Raw genomic sequence first — 14,112 nt, 5'->3', positions numbered from 1 at the left:
ACCCATGGCTTAGTAAGCTACCTCATCACCACTGCAGGCTTATAAAGAACTTGAAAGGAGGCTGTCCAACTAGCAGTTTCATCAAAGACCTCTGAACGTGTCTGCACATTGACAACATTGAAACTGGACAATTTACATTCAATTCGATGACAACAGAGTTTAAAGTAGAAACTTGCGCCACCTGCTGGACACTGTTGGCAGTGCCAAGTTCAAGTCAAAAATTCTTTCTTTTAGTCTTCCCATACTTTTTTGCTAATACTGTATTCTAATGCAAAAAAAACGTAACCTGGAAGTGTGGTATTTTTCACATAAAAGCATACATCAGGGATAAACTTCTATCCACTATCAGCATATAAATAGCAGCAAACATTAAGTCCATAAGTCTCAAAGCTGTCCCAGACTTCCTTTCTCGTAAATCTTGCTCCAGACTTTTTCTTTCACAGCTCTGCTTCAATTGTATGAAAGACTTGGTGTCATATAATTCCAGCTGGCCTCAGACTGTATTTATTAATTTCTACTTCATGATTACTTATCTAACAGTTCATACTTCTGTGTTTTGAAAAGGACACTACCCACACATAACTACCAAATCTGAGTCCCTTAATGTTAAACTTTTTTAACCCTTGTGCTATCTCAGATGACCCCACCCTTACATTGACTAGTTATTCCTACCATGACAAAGGTGGAGAAAGGTGGAAAGATTTCATGTAATCCATGGACACCAGTGAAGATCACAAATCAATGAAGAAAAAAGGTTCAACACACTGTCTGTGAAAGTGCCTATAGCACAAGGGTTAAGGTTGGATGCGAGTTTTCTTGCAATTAGACTGCAGAGTGCAAGCTGTGATATTTCGTTTGCTCTCATTGTAAAATGTTCTCGATGCTTCATTGATTGAGACAAAGTCAGATGCTTGCCTATTATTGACCTAGTCTATTGTGCACTGTTACAGCCTTCACTATACTACTTCATTAGCCCAATGAGGCTTGATAACTGTCATGTTTTATCCACAACTACACCATAGGAGGGCTAACTCTACTAATTGGACAGACTTTTCACAACACCACCAAGGCATCCTCATAAATGAATAAATAAAAAGAAACAATCAAGACAGTAGGAAATCTAGCTGCTTGCTCTAAAAGGAAGGATATGTTGTTATCTGCTGGACGCTATTGGCAATTCTACTGAGGTATTCCAGAAAGCAAGGTTAACTTAACCTGACATTAACCCTGACCTCAGTTAAGTAAGCCAGAACTTGCTTTCTCTGGGTATGTAGATTCCAGAACACTGGTTATGAGTTTGCTTAATTGACCTCCTTTCAGTAACCCTGAGTTAATGCGTGTGCACGGCGAGTACAACAAGGCATTTTCAATGGATTGCTAAGTTCCGGAGTCACCATGGAAACCGGTGGAGAAAAAAGAGCTTTATATTTTGGTGAGACGGAGTCAGAGGTTTTTATGACAGTGTATAAAGAGTACACGCCCATCATAACTAAAGAGAAGTAATACGGCTGCATCAGCAAATAAAAGAAAAGTTTCTGCTAGGCAAAAATTAATGGGTCAGAGTAATAAACATGTAAGTTCCTAATCTTATTTCCAGTTTCATTGTGATACGAAATGTCTATATATTTATATTTATATATATATATATATATATATATATACCACACTCCCACCCTGAGATTGGGTACACAGCCCCAACAACCACAGATACGCTGAGGAAGGCAGCAACTGACCTGAAAGACAAGATCATTTCTAGAATGAACACTTGGCAACCCCAACACCAGGGGCCTGTTTCAGAAAGGAGGTTAAGTGTAAACTCTGAGTGCGTTAACCCTGAAATTAGGGAAACCCTGGGTTTTCCGTTTCAGAATGGGAGGCTTGTTAAACCAGAGAAAGCAGAGTAAGTCAAACCCGTTTCTGAAAGAGAGGTAACTTATACTCAGAGTCAGTGTACATGGTTACTTACGCTGTGAACCTAACCTGGTCGGGAGCAGGTTTTATTCTCTAAACTCAAGGTTTCTGCCGGTCCCCTCCCCTTTTTAAAGACGAAGCGGTATTTTTCGCTTTAACCTTCATTGGCCACATTTACGTCACACAGAGACAAGCTAAGTGACAAGAATGCTTGTCCTTTTTTGGAGGACCCAATAGACGAGGAGGCTGCATTAATTCGTAGAGAATTACATTTACATCATACGAGGATTTTGAGACCTAGACTCGATTTTTTGTCATTTCGCCATACGTTTTGTTTGAGCGTTACCGTTTTTCGTTGCAGTCAATTACATATATACACAATCTCATCCAGCCTTACATTACTAACATCAGGCATCGTGGACGTGCTCTTATCCGAGCAGATACTCTGTGCAGCTTTACGTTTCTTTGCCAATGGAAGCTTTCTGTACAATATCGGGGATGCGGAGCATATTAGTAAAGCCACTGTATGCAGAGCTGTTCGGAAAGTGTGCCTCGCTCTCAAGCACTTTCTGCGCATTTTTACAGTGTTTCCTGGGCACAAACCCCTGAGAGCCATCAAAGAGGAGTTTCACAGGATTGCTGGTTTGTAGTGTTCAAATCAGTTCAAATGTGTCTATGCTGAACAATTATGTTTAGTTAACAATGTCTTACTGCATCTTCTGAAAGTGACCTAATAATTAAACTTACCTTCAGGTTTTCCAAATGTGGTTGGATGCATTGATGGCACACATATACCTGTCATCGCACCAACTGAAAATGAGGCAGACTATGTAAACAAAAAGTCAATCCACAGTATTAATGTGCAGGTAAATAGAGTTACATGCAGTTTATGATGGTGAATCAACCTAGCAATGCTATATTTGAAATGTCTTATTCTTTCCACTGTAAAGATTATATGTGATGCTGCACATGTCATCACCAATGTTGAAGCCAAGTGGTCCGGCTCTGTTCATGACTCACGAATATTTCGTGAGTCTACCCTAAGTGAGTCTACCCTAAGCAACAGACTGGTAAGTAAATGTATGCACTACATTTACACATGCACTTAAATGTAGCACATATGCAATATGATTTTTGTTTTTGTCTTTTTTTATACAGGACAGATTGATGGCTTTCTGTTAGGGGATAGAGGTTACCCATGCCAACCTAAACTTCTAACCCCTTGCATAAAGGCACCTGTGCACCCCACAATCAGTCAGAAGTCTGACTACCATCATGGGCATTGAATCAATGACTTTCTTTATAAGAAAGAACTGCAACATTTGAAGCACCTCAGAGGGGACTCGAACCCCCAATCCCTGGCTTAGAAGGCCAGTGCCTTATCCATTAGGCCACTGAGGCTTGACAACTCCCTTTACACATGAAAGAGTTGGTGTCATTTAACTCCGACAGGCCACTGAGAACAATGACTAAATTCTGCTTCATGGTCACTTTTAAAACCATTGGTACTTTGTGTTTTGAAAAAGCCGCGACCAATAAGTCACTATCAAATCCCAGTCCTTGACTGACAATGTTCAACTTTGTAAGATTTGACACTCATTCAATGGCCGTGCGTCATGTGCGTGGAGCCCAAAAACGACTATAAACAAACATGCCTCACAATGCGTGTTGCAACAGTTTTGAACGATGTAGCCCAAAATGTGCATACACGTGCGTTGGTACAGCCGTTTCATTGGAAGTGGTCGTGTTCCACTCCTAGGTCTTACAGAACTTGAAAGAGGGATGTCCAGCATGCAGTTTTATCCATAACTAGCCCATAGGAGGGCTAACTCTACCATTTGAACTAACTCTTCACAACTTGATCTTGATCTTGATCTGCAATGTGCAGCAATAATTACTGGTTTAATGTGATCGTGTGTTCTAATGATAATCAATGATTATTACATATCGGTACCGTTACTGTTTACTGAAATCATGAATGAATGTTTTCTGAAGATCATCAGTCATTACTAGGCACTGGATTTTGATACTTGAAGAGAATTTATCTGATCAGAACTGGATTACAAAAACTGTAAAACTATCAAATGAATGAACTCAGTAGGGGTGGGATTGTATAAGCTTGCTCTTTCCCACTCATTTTCAAGCAATAAATCAAGCTCAACCTAACTTTAGTTAATGATCACTGTATTTAATTAAGCATATGTGATTTATGTGACATGTTTGTTTTGTTTTATTTTCTGTCTTTTTAATCTATGCATTTCAACATTTCTGTAATGATTTTGATAAATATGTGAATTTCTTTATTGCTTTGACTACAATGCTTGAAATAAATCAATAAATCAAATCAAATCAAATCTAGCCGCACGCGCTAAAGGGAAGGGTATGTTGTTATCTGCTGGACCCTGTCGACAAATACAGCTGAGATCAAAAACTCTCACCATGCTACTACATACACACCAGGCATGGGATGAATGTGTGTTCCAGAGCCCGTTTGAATGTAGTAGGAGTCTCTACATACCTTTAGGCTAATGTTCAAATGCATAAAAGTGAATCTGGACAATGGGAATGCTGTTAGTGTGGTATTGTTCACACAATCGCACACATCAGGGGTATGTTTTGATCCAATATTAGCTCATAGTTGGTAGCAAACAATAGCAGTCAATGGCTATCCAGTCAATGCCCTTGAACTGTCAAAAAGCTCCAGATGGGGTAAATTTTCTTGCTGTTCTGATATGGAGCAAACATGAACACCACTTCTCTATTTGAACCCACTTTCTTGGCTCTTTGTGACTTTTTCCTATCGAATTACATAAATGCCAAAAATTGAAAGGGCGTAAAGACAACTGAGCGGGCGTATTTAGAAACTGAGTGAGTGAACCTTAAAACTGTGATGGCGCAATTCTAGCCAAGCGACCCCGTATTTTACAACTGAACGCTGAAATCCTAACTGAGCAGCGATCCTGCTCGGTCAGTTCTCCTTTGCGCCCTCACCTGGATTTACGCTCAGTGTTAGGGGGGCGTTTTTGTCACTTGGGGGCGGCATTCAGGGGTGTGTTTGTCACTTAGGGGCAGGAACCTTTCTGGTTGATCTGATTGGCTGAAATTTGCATGCCAAGCAGCGGGGCGGGACTTTAATTTTGGGGCTTTAATAGAAAAGGAACGGCGGCTGTAACCTGGATTAAAAGCATTAAAACGGTAACAAATACAGTGAATTTCACATCAGAAAAACTTACACCACAAATAAACCCGCTGCACTTTCTTACCTTAGTTTTGCGTTGTTGGTTAATGTTTTAATCCACGTTACATCCGCGTTTTTTTTTTATGATTGCCTCTAACAGGGGGGGGGGGGGGGACAAACAAGTTTGACACAAAGAGCCGACATCTCTAACTCTGATAGTCAAAGAGCCACAACACACACTGACCTGCCAGACAGACACACAATTACAGCCATATTATTTCTCATAACCCCCTCCTCTCCTTACAACAGCACTGGATTAAACGGCGCCGTTTCAGTTTAGTGTTTTTTTCTGTAACGTAAACACACATACCGGTGAAACGTGCATGCTGGTGTGTGTTTAAAAAAGGCAGCGAGCGCAAAACTGAGTTGGTTGTGATTTATTTTTTCAGTCATCAATCAGCATTTAAAATCCATCAAAGTCCTCATCTTCTGTATCTGAAACAGCTGGACTACATTTCTATCAGACACACCGGCTTCCCTATTCCTCATCATCAGAGTCCGTCTCTTTGCTATGCGGATCCAAAGAACAGTGAAAGCAGACGCCTCAGGCCAAGTTTAAGTCCTGCAGTCCCAAAGTAACTTGCCGGCGCTGCGTCCCGGTAAGGGGGGGAGGAGGATGGCTCTTTTCACGGTCATCTGCTGGAAGTAGCAGCGCTCTGCCTCGAGTCGATCTTCCAACACAGGTCTTTCCTTTTCCGCGGAAACTCAGCTGCTGCTGCGTCTTCTTGTCTTTTCAGAGTTGGTTTTCCAGCGTTCTCACTTGCGAACCATAGATTCATTATTTTAAAATCTCTGGCAGCTGAGGTTCGATAAGTTAGAAAGATCTCCACAGATTCAGACTTCCTGCTTCAATAACTCCTCTGATCAACGTTCAAATGTGTCAGCAAGTATCTCAATACTTTTGTATTAACACAGAGAGTGAACTACAAATGCATTTCTGAAGAAAAAATATCGTTTTTTTGCCTTTTAATCAGAATTGTTCGCTTTAAGCTGTGAATGCAAACATGCAGCAGCCGGCTGCCAAGGGACCGTCAACAAAGTGCAACCTCTGTGAACTGTGAAACACCACTGTGTAAAAATCAATAATCTTACAAAAAATCATAAAATGATCATAAAGCATATTATTGTTACAATACATATTTTGTAGGAAAGTCCATCTTTATTTTATCTTGTTGCATATACTTTTTCAAATTTTAATAGATATGAATCATGACTAAAGTTATCAGTAACTTGACATGACCTTATTGTCATACTAAAATAAAGAATGTCAATAGTTCACTTTGTTTATTTATAGGAATTTTTCATATTTACAAATGGATCAGATTTGGTCAAAAATCCTCAATAGCTCTGAAGATGCCAGAATTTTTTTTTTTTTTTTGCATAATCTTTATTTTAGTAGGAAAATACAATATAATATAATAAAATGAAATAAGGTCATGATTAGTCAGTACAGGAAGTTTTGTGTCAGTAACTACAGCATCTTCAAAGCTATTGAGCATTTTTGACCAAATCTGATCAATATTTAAAAATGAAAAATTCCTAACAATAAACAACGTGAATTATGACATAATCTTTTTATTGCAGTAGGACAATAAGGTCATGATTAGTCAATACAGGAAGTTTGGTGACAGAAGCTTTAGTATCTTCAGAGCTATAGTGCATTTATGTTATGATTCATATCTCTATTAAATTTAAAAAAACTATATGCAATAAAATGGAGGTTGACTTTCTAACAAAATTTAGTATAATAAATAATAATGTAGCATGACTATGCTGACGAGTCTTCATTACCAGTTCATATAAATATAGACATTTATTCCCTTTTTAAAAGTTCACTGATATTTACAGAATGGTGTTTCACAGAGGTTGCACTTTATTGACGGTCCCTTAGCAGCCGGCTGCTGCATGTTTGCATTCACAGCTTAAAGCGAACAATTCTGATTAAAAGGCAATAAAAACTATCTTTTTTCTTTAAAAATGCTTTTGTAGTTCACTCTCTGTGTTAATACAAAATGAGTGAGATACTTGCTGACACATTTGAACGTTTATCAGAAGAGTTATTGAAGCAGGAAGTCCGAATCTGTGAAGATCTAATTTAACCGAACTGCAGCTGCTCTATTCCCGTGTTCCTCCGCGTAGCTGATAGCTGCAGTTTAAACTATGCCTCATAATCGTGTCTCTTTGCATTTCCAGGGTTTCCAAACGAAGTTGTTCTGCATTATTCACATATCTGCTCCTTTGTACTATGGGGGGGGGGGGGGGGGTCTTCTTTCACGTCCTCACCTCTCTCCATACCGTAATCATGCTGTTCTTAGATCCTCTTTACCGATGTCACACAACAACACATTAGGGCCGCTCTGTACATTTTGGAGAAAATGTAAGACCTTAAGAACCATAAGGTTGTGAAAGTACTGAATATAGAAAATATGATAAAAGGCAGAGAGCTGCACGCAGCTCAAGAGCCGCCTGTTAACCCCCCCGCACTGAAAAATGATGGTCCCGCCCCTCTGTCTCGCCGATAGGCCATGCAAATTTCAGCCAATCAGATCAACCAGAAAGGTTCCTGCCCCAAAAGTGACAAAAACGCCCCCTTAACACTGAGCGTAAATCCACATGAGCGTGCAAAAAGGAATTGACCGCGCAAGATCACTTCAGGGTTAGAATTGCGCCTGCGCGGTTTGAAGGTTCACTCACTCAGTTCCTAAATACGCCCGCTTAGTTGTCTTTACGCCCTTTCACTTATTGGCAGAAACGTAATTCCATATGCTTAGTTGTCTTTACGCCCTTTCAGTTTATGGCAGATTTGTAATTCCATACAAAAACCACTGAGATGAACTATAGACGAAAAGACCTAGTCACATAACAGCGATCAAAGAAACTACAGTGAATGAGAAAAAGGCATTACAAGTTAGGACGTCAGTGGGATTCTGACCTTTAGAAAACAATTTAAAAAAAAAACATAAACATGTCTGTTGTGTAGTGACCTTGAGAAATTTGGCCAGCACTGAAGAAAGAGCATAACAGGGTCAAGGTCTTCACAATATAATGTCTGTACTAGAGCCCTGCGCGGGACTATTTTCTTCATCCCGCCCACGCCCGCTGAATTTCTGACTAATCCCGCCTGCTCCCGCAACGTTTGCTTTACACTCTTGCCCGCAATCGCAAAATATGTATGTCCACTCCCGCCCGCACCCGCAAAACTCAGAGACTTTGGTCCCGCACAGTAATTTAGATGCATTGATTTTGTATTGTCTCCAGTCCTGCAGGAAAAAAACATGTATTTGTATTGATGTAATTAAAGAGATTCATGTCCCTCCTCCAGCCTCATCTTTTCTTGCATTCCTCTTTTGTGTGATGTGCAACTTAATTATTAAATATGTTTTCACAAATTCTCTTCGGTTAAAAGTGTGCGTGTGTCAGCGCACAGACAGATGGCCTGAAGCGCGCTGAACCAGCTGGTAAAGATGCAGGTCAAAGTCATTTGAATTATGGAGGAAAAAAAACATTAATGGTTCAACAGAGCTGAAAATCTATGAATTAATTTTTTCCTGACAGAAAAATACTTTTTTTTTTAGCTTCAGCCTTTTCCAGTTTTGCTGATTCGCAGATCTGAACACCATGCGTGTCTCACGATGAACCTCGTTTGAGGTTCTTTTCTGCTTCATCAATTGACATCATGTCCCTGCCAGGAAACCTGCTCCTTCCTGATCCCGTCAGTGTTGCCAGATAGATTGACAGCTCTTTCATCCGTGTGCTGCGCTAGAGCGCCCTGACTATTTCTCGTCAGACCATAACTTTAGCTGGTAGCTCCGCCTACACGCGACCGCGATGTCAGGCTTTAAAGAACACAATTTCTAGGAGGCAGGGCGGGGCGTTGCACACCCCCAACAACAGGTTAGGTACCAGCAACAATTGTTCTGATCTGCAGTGAACAGCGCCCGTTCTTTTATGAACCACAGTTTGAATTCAGTATAAAAACATAAGAGTGGCTGACCGGCTGCTCCACAAGAACTTGTGACCAGGGTTTAAATGTGCAAAAAGTCATAAGAAAGAAACTCAAAAATGGTTTCTTAATTTTGTTTCTCCTTTACTGATTTGTGTTTTAAAAAGTAAACTTTAGAAAAATTAATTTAACACGGACTCAAAATTGGGAGCACATCCTCTGACTTCTCCACCTTAAATGTCAATAAGTCCAAGTCCAGTCCAGATTTACTGACAATCATCTTCATCCACACTGAGGGTCTCAGCTGTTTGAGAGGAAGATGCAAAGTGTCCATCAGTGAAAAGAAGACAGGAGAACCGTGTTCAGTAGAACCATTGATTGATTTACAGAACTGTAGAATTCGAGTCTTCTTTTGGGTTTAATAGTTATAATTCAACAGTGTGAACTGAACTGTATTAATAGGGGCATTTAAATTAGAAAACAGCAGATATAGAAGACTGAGTAAACACAAATGTATCACTGATTTATTTACTTATTGATTTATTTTGTTTACGTATTTTATTTTATTGAATGAGAATTTTATAAGTAAATTTTCTACAGAAAACAGTTACTAATAGAGTATAGTTAATAGTATAGTATAGTATATGTTCCATACACATTTATTGGCTCTCAGACACTCACAAGTTGCGTGTGTGCGTTGAAGTTGCGGCCCTCCCTCAGCTAGACCCTGCCTTTAGTGGCCCTCAGGTAAATTGAGTTGAGACCCCTGATCTAAATGTGTTTTAAATCTTTTTGTGTGTTTTTAGAGACCTCTAGTGGTCGCGCCAGGTACTGTTCATTTGAAAAATCTTTATTGAAAAGTGAACATGTAGAAACAGTAAGGATTCGCTAGCATGCACGCACTTCTTTTGTCAGTGGAAAGAATTTGATGCATACGTCTCAATTCAGAGGTTGCCAAAAACTAACATTTGAAACTTGAAAAATACTATAACTTTGAATAAAACACCTCGTTGTCACACGGACAACCATCAGGTTCACTTTGGTTGTCCTCCGTGAAATCTGGTTGTCTCGGACAACCGGATAACCGCATTTTGAACGCTGAATATGTCATTATCAAAACAAATCGAGCTTTATTTATATAGCACTTTTTCAACTCAGGTCACTCAAAGTGCTTTGCATAAAAATATACTAAAATTTAAAAACAAAAGGACAAGACAAACAAAAGTTTTGTTTAAAACCTGCACAAGGCCGTTAACCCCCCCCCCCCCCCACACACACACACACGCACGCACATACATACACCATGATAAAAAAGAGTGATAAAATGATACAATGTTGAAATCTGGCTTTGTACTGAAGTGGGGAAACAATAATTTGGGGACATGTCCACATCAGTGACTCCCCACTTAAGTTCACGGAGTACACTACCACAGGACCCCCCAGATCTGACTAAAAGAGGCAGACCCGGGAGATCCCACTGCAGCGACCCCGTTCACTGAGAAGGGTCAGTCACTGACGTGGAGGATCCCTCTGAGGAAAACACTGGAGATGCAAATAAAATGTAAAAGGAATAAAATTAAAATAGATTAAAAACAACAACATAAAACAAATAAGTACATAAATAAACCTTAATAGACATATACAATGGTAAGTGAATAATACATTCAAAAAACAAATAAATAAGTAAAAAATGAATAAATGTATACTGTATACATACACATATATCAAACTGGTAAAAAGAGAACATAAATAATTAAAAATCAAATAAGTTCCTAAATTTCAATTAAAACCTAGATTAAAAAGGTAAGTCTTAAGGTCTTAAGCATAACTATGCATGTGTGAAAATTATTAGTATTGTGTACATGTTGACATGTGAACATTTTTTGAGCCAGAAGGTGTGTTTATAACATTTGAGTGTGTGTGTGGACAGGCCCAGCCATTAAAACTTGTATTACATCTGAACCTCACTGTAATCAGTATAACCATCCAAAAACTTGCTGCTTTATGCTGCTTCATGGTTTTAACTGTTCCAAAGGCGAGGACCATAAAAACTGAACAAGGCCTTGCCGGATGTTTTAGTTCTAACTTTGAGGATAACCAAAGGTCCTTTATCAGAGGACTTCAGGGTTCCACGAGGGCTCATACTTTAAATCATATCAGATAAATATGAAGGCCCGAGACCATAAAAACATATAGAAACCAATAAAAGAACTTTAATGTATATCCTAAGCGCACAGGGAGCCAATGCAGCGATTTTAAAATCGGTGTAATGTATTTCCGCCCACTGGTCCTCATCAGCATGCGTGCTGCTGAATTTTGCAGCAGTTGAAGTTTCGATATCCTTGTTCTGGAAAGGCCAGAGAGCAGGGCATTACTATAATCTAATGTGCTGGAAATAAAAGCATGCATTGGCGCCTCTGTGCTGGCAAGAGAGAGAAATGGGCAGACTCTGGTAATATTTTTAAGATGATAAAATCCAGTTTTTGTAATGTTTTTGAATTTGTGGTATGAAATTCATCTCAGAGTCAGAGTTATGAGAAAATATGACGCATATATATGATGCATTGTTGTGATTATTTTAAACTCTGCACACATGCAAAGCTTAACACAAACTATTACACCCCTTGGTCAGTGTTTCAAGACAGGTCGGGTGGGTAGCTGACATTGCAACAGACCCTTTGCGCCCGGGCTGGTCACTCCAGCCGGGGTGGCTTTGAAATCAGAAAATCAGGCAGGAATTGTGGCACTTGAGACCAAGAGTTGCCAATCCCTGTTCTAGGATGAAAGCAATCAGACACACCTTGCATTTTACAGTCAGACTGCAGCAAAGGATCTACACAGATCAATTAATGACCATGATGTGAATTGAACACGTATTGTCTTGAGTGTTTATTTTTACTAAACCAAAGTTACACCTACATACTTACTTTAATTTGAATGAAAGTATAATAACTGTCTATAACTATGTGTTATTTTTAAGTTGACTGAACTAAAAAAAATGTTATATCTTAACTGAAGCAAATAATTAAGTTGATCAATGTAAAAGGTCTATCTTTACAACATCGAAACGTGGTCTTATCACCCTCTCACGGTGGAAAAAGTATTATCTGAACTTTTTCATCCCCTAAATCATCTTCAAATGGACACGCCATGCTGCTTCACCTCTCTGAAAACAAACTAACCTTCACTTAAACCTGCTCCAGACCAGGTTATGTTCAGAGCACGAGTTGCTATAGGAACTAAGCATACCCTGAAACATACATCCATTTTTGGAACCGAAAGTTGAGGTTAGCCTCTTCCTTAGCCTCAAACTTACCGTGATAACTCACATAACCTGCTGAGGATACATGACAAACATTTTGGGACCATCTATAAGTGGATATTGAATTCAGATGTACCCCAATGTGTGCCATTGTGTGAACAATACCACACTAACAGCATTGTAATTGTCCATATTTATTTTCCGCATATGAACATTAGCCAAAAGGTATGTAAACAGCCTGGAAAGGGATTTGCACCACTTCCACATTTTGAAAAAAGTCTCACGCAACTGTGAGTACATGTTATAGTATAGGGTGTCAACAGTCCAGTGTCAACACCACATACGCAAAAAGCGCTTTCAAGAATACCTGTTCAGCAAGTTCTTGAAGGTGCATCCCATGCCTGGTGTGTATGTAGTATTAAGGTGAGGTTTTTTTACTTCAACTGGAGTTGTCGACAGCTTGCTGCAGGTGGCAACATATCCTTCCTTTCAAGGCAGGCAGCAAGATTTCCTACTATCTTGATTGTTTATTTTTATTTATTCATTTGTGAGGATGCCTTGGTGCTGTCGTGAAAACTTTGTTCAATTAGTAGAGTTAACCCTCCAATGGGATAGTGGTGGCTGAAACTGCTGGCTGGACATCCCACTTTCCAGATCTGTTTGACGAAGAAGTGGAATAAGGCAGCTATCAATCCTCAGTGGCCTAATGGATAAGGCACTGGCCTCCTAAACCAGGGATTGGGGGATCAAGTCCCCTCTGAGGTGCTTCAATTGTAGCATGCATTGGGATTGGCTTGTAATCATGCTTTCTTAAACAGGAAGATCTTGATCTATATGGAAGCATCAGAATCACATTCTCCACACAAATGTGCTCTGTCATTGCTGAACCTTTTGTGTGGCAATTCAAGCATTCTAAAACTTCTCTCATTAAAATAATCCAACTTAACCCTAAAGTGCTGCTCAAACTGTTTATTGGCTTTCTCCCTCAGTCAGCAGAACTTTACAAACACAGCCCTGGTCAACTGCATACCTCCACTTAAGACTGTGCAATAATCCAGTGTTTTTCAACCTTTTCTGAGCCACGGCACACTTTAACCTAAAAAAAATCCCGCGGCACACCAGCATCCAAAAAAAGGCCTAGTCTCCCCAACGATCCAGAAGCGGTGCTGGTTCACACGTCTATCGTTGCATTTTCAGCCTGTCTAAGAATAAATCTTGTTTTTGCTCGCACGTGTTTAATGTTAAAGCTCCTTTAACTGTCACGCATGTAAGTGAGGGATATTTATTCTCCTCGGCCGGCCCATGTCCCGCGGGAGCGGTGTGCTGCCGTAACAGCCGTGCATGAGAACCGTTTGGTCGGGGGTTATACGCCGCCGCGCGCCTAACCATAACCATAACCTTAACCCTCCTCAGGGTCCATGCGACCCAGAAACAAGTTCAGCACGGACTGCATGTATGTAGAAAATTACAAGTGAATAGATACGTTCTAAAAAGGAAAGTAAGGAACTCCTTAATGTGGTCCGGGGAGGGGGCTGTCAGGTGTCCTGCCTTAAATGTTCTCCCGCTTTCAAGCCCAGTCAATGTCACGCCCCCAAGAGTCATTTATCTCACTGTGATTGGTTGGTTCGTCAGCTCACGACAATAAAAAAGTGTCAATCACACAAACTGGTGGGCCGCATTAACATTAAACTTTCATATTACGGCGGGGGCCGCAAAATATCATCTTGGGGACCGCAAGTAGCCCGCGGGCCGCAAGTT

The 14,112-nt window shown here is 40.1% G+C and overlaps 1 long non-coding RNA gene and 1 other non-coding gene across 2 annotated transcripts; one reads left to right on the top strand and one right to left on the bottom strand.

Annotated features, from left to right (window-relative positions):
* Positions 1-2,280: 2,280 nt before the first annotated feature.
* LOC105357066 lies at positions 2,281-3,775 on the top strand. The gene is made up of 4 exons (XR_911087.3): positions 2,281-2,553; positions 2,665-2,777; positions 2,862-2,981; positions 3,070-3,775. It is a non-coding gene; the product is annotated as an uncharacterized LOC105357066 (long non-coding RNA).
* trnar-ucu lies at positions 3,240-3,312 on the bottom strand. Its single transcript has one exon. It is a non-coding gene; the product is annotated as a tRNA-Arg (tRNA).
* Positions 3,776-14,112: the final 10,337 nt, after the last annotated feature.

This window comes from Oryzias latipes, chromosome 23 (genome assembly GCF_002234675.1).
Source record: "Oryzias latipes chromosome 23, ASM223467v1".
In the NCBI taxonomy this organism is placed as follows: Eukaryota; Metazoa; Chordata; class Actinopteri; order Beloniformes; family Adrianichthyidae; genus Oryzias; species Oryzias latipes.
This window is presented reverse-complemented; position numbering and strand designations above follow the sequence as displayed.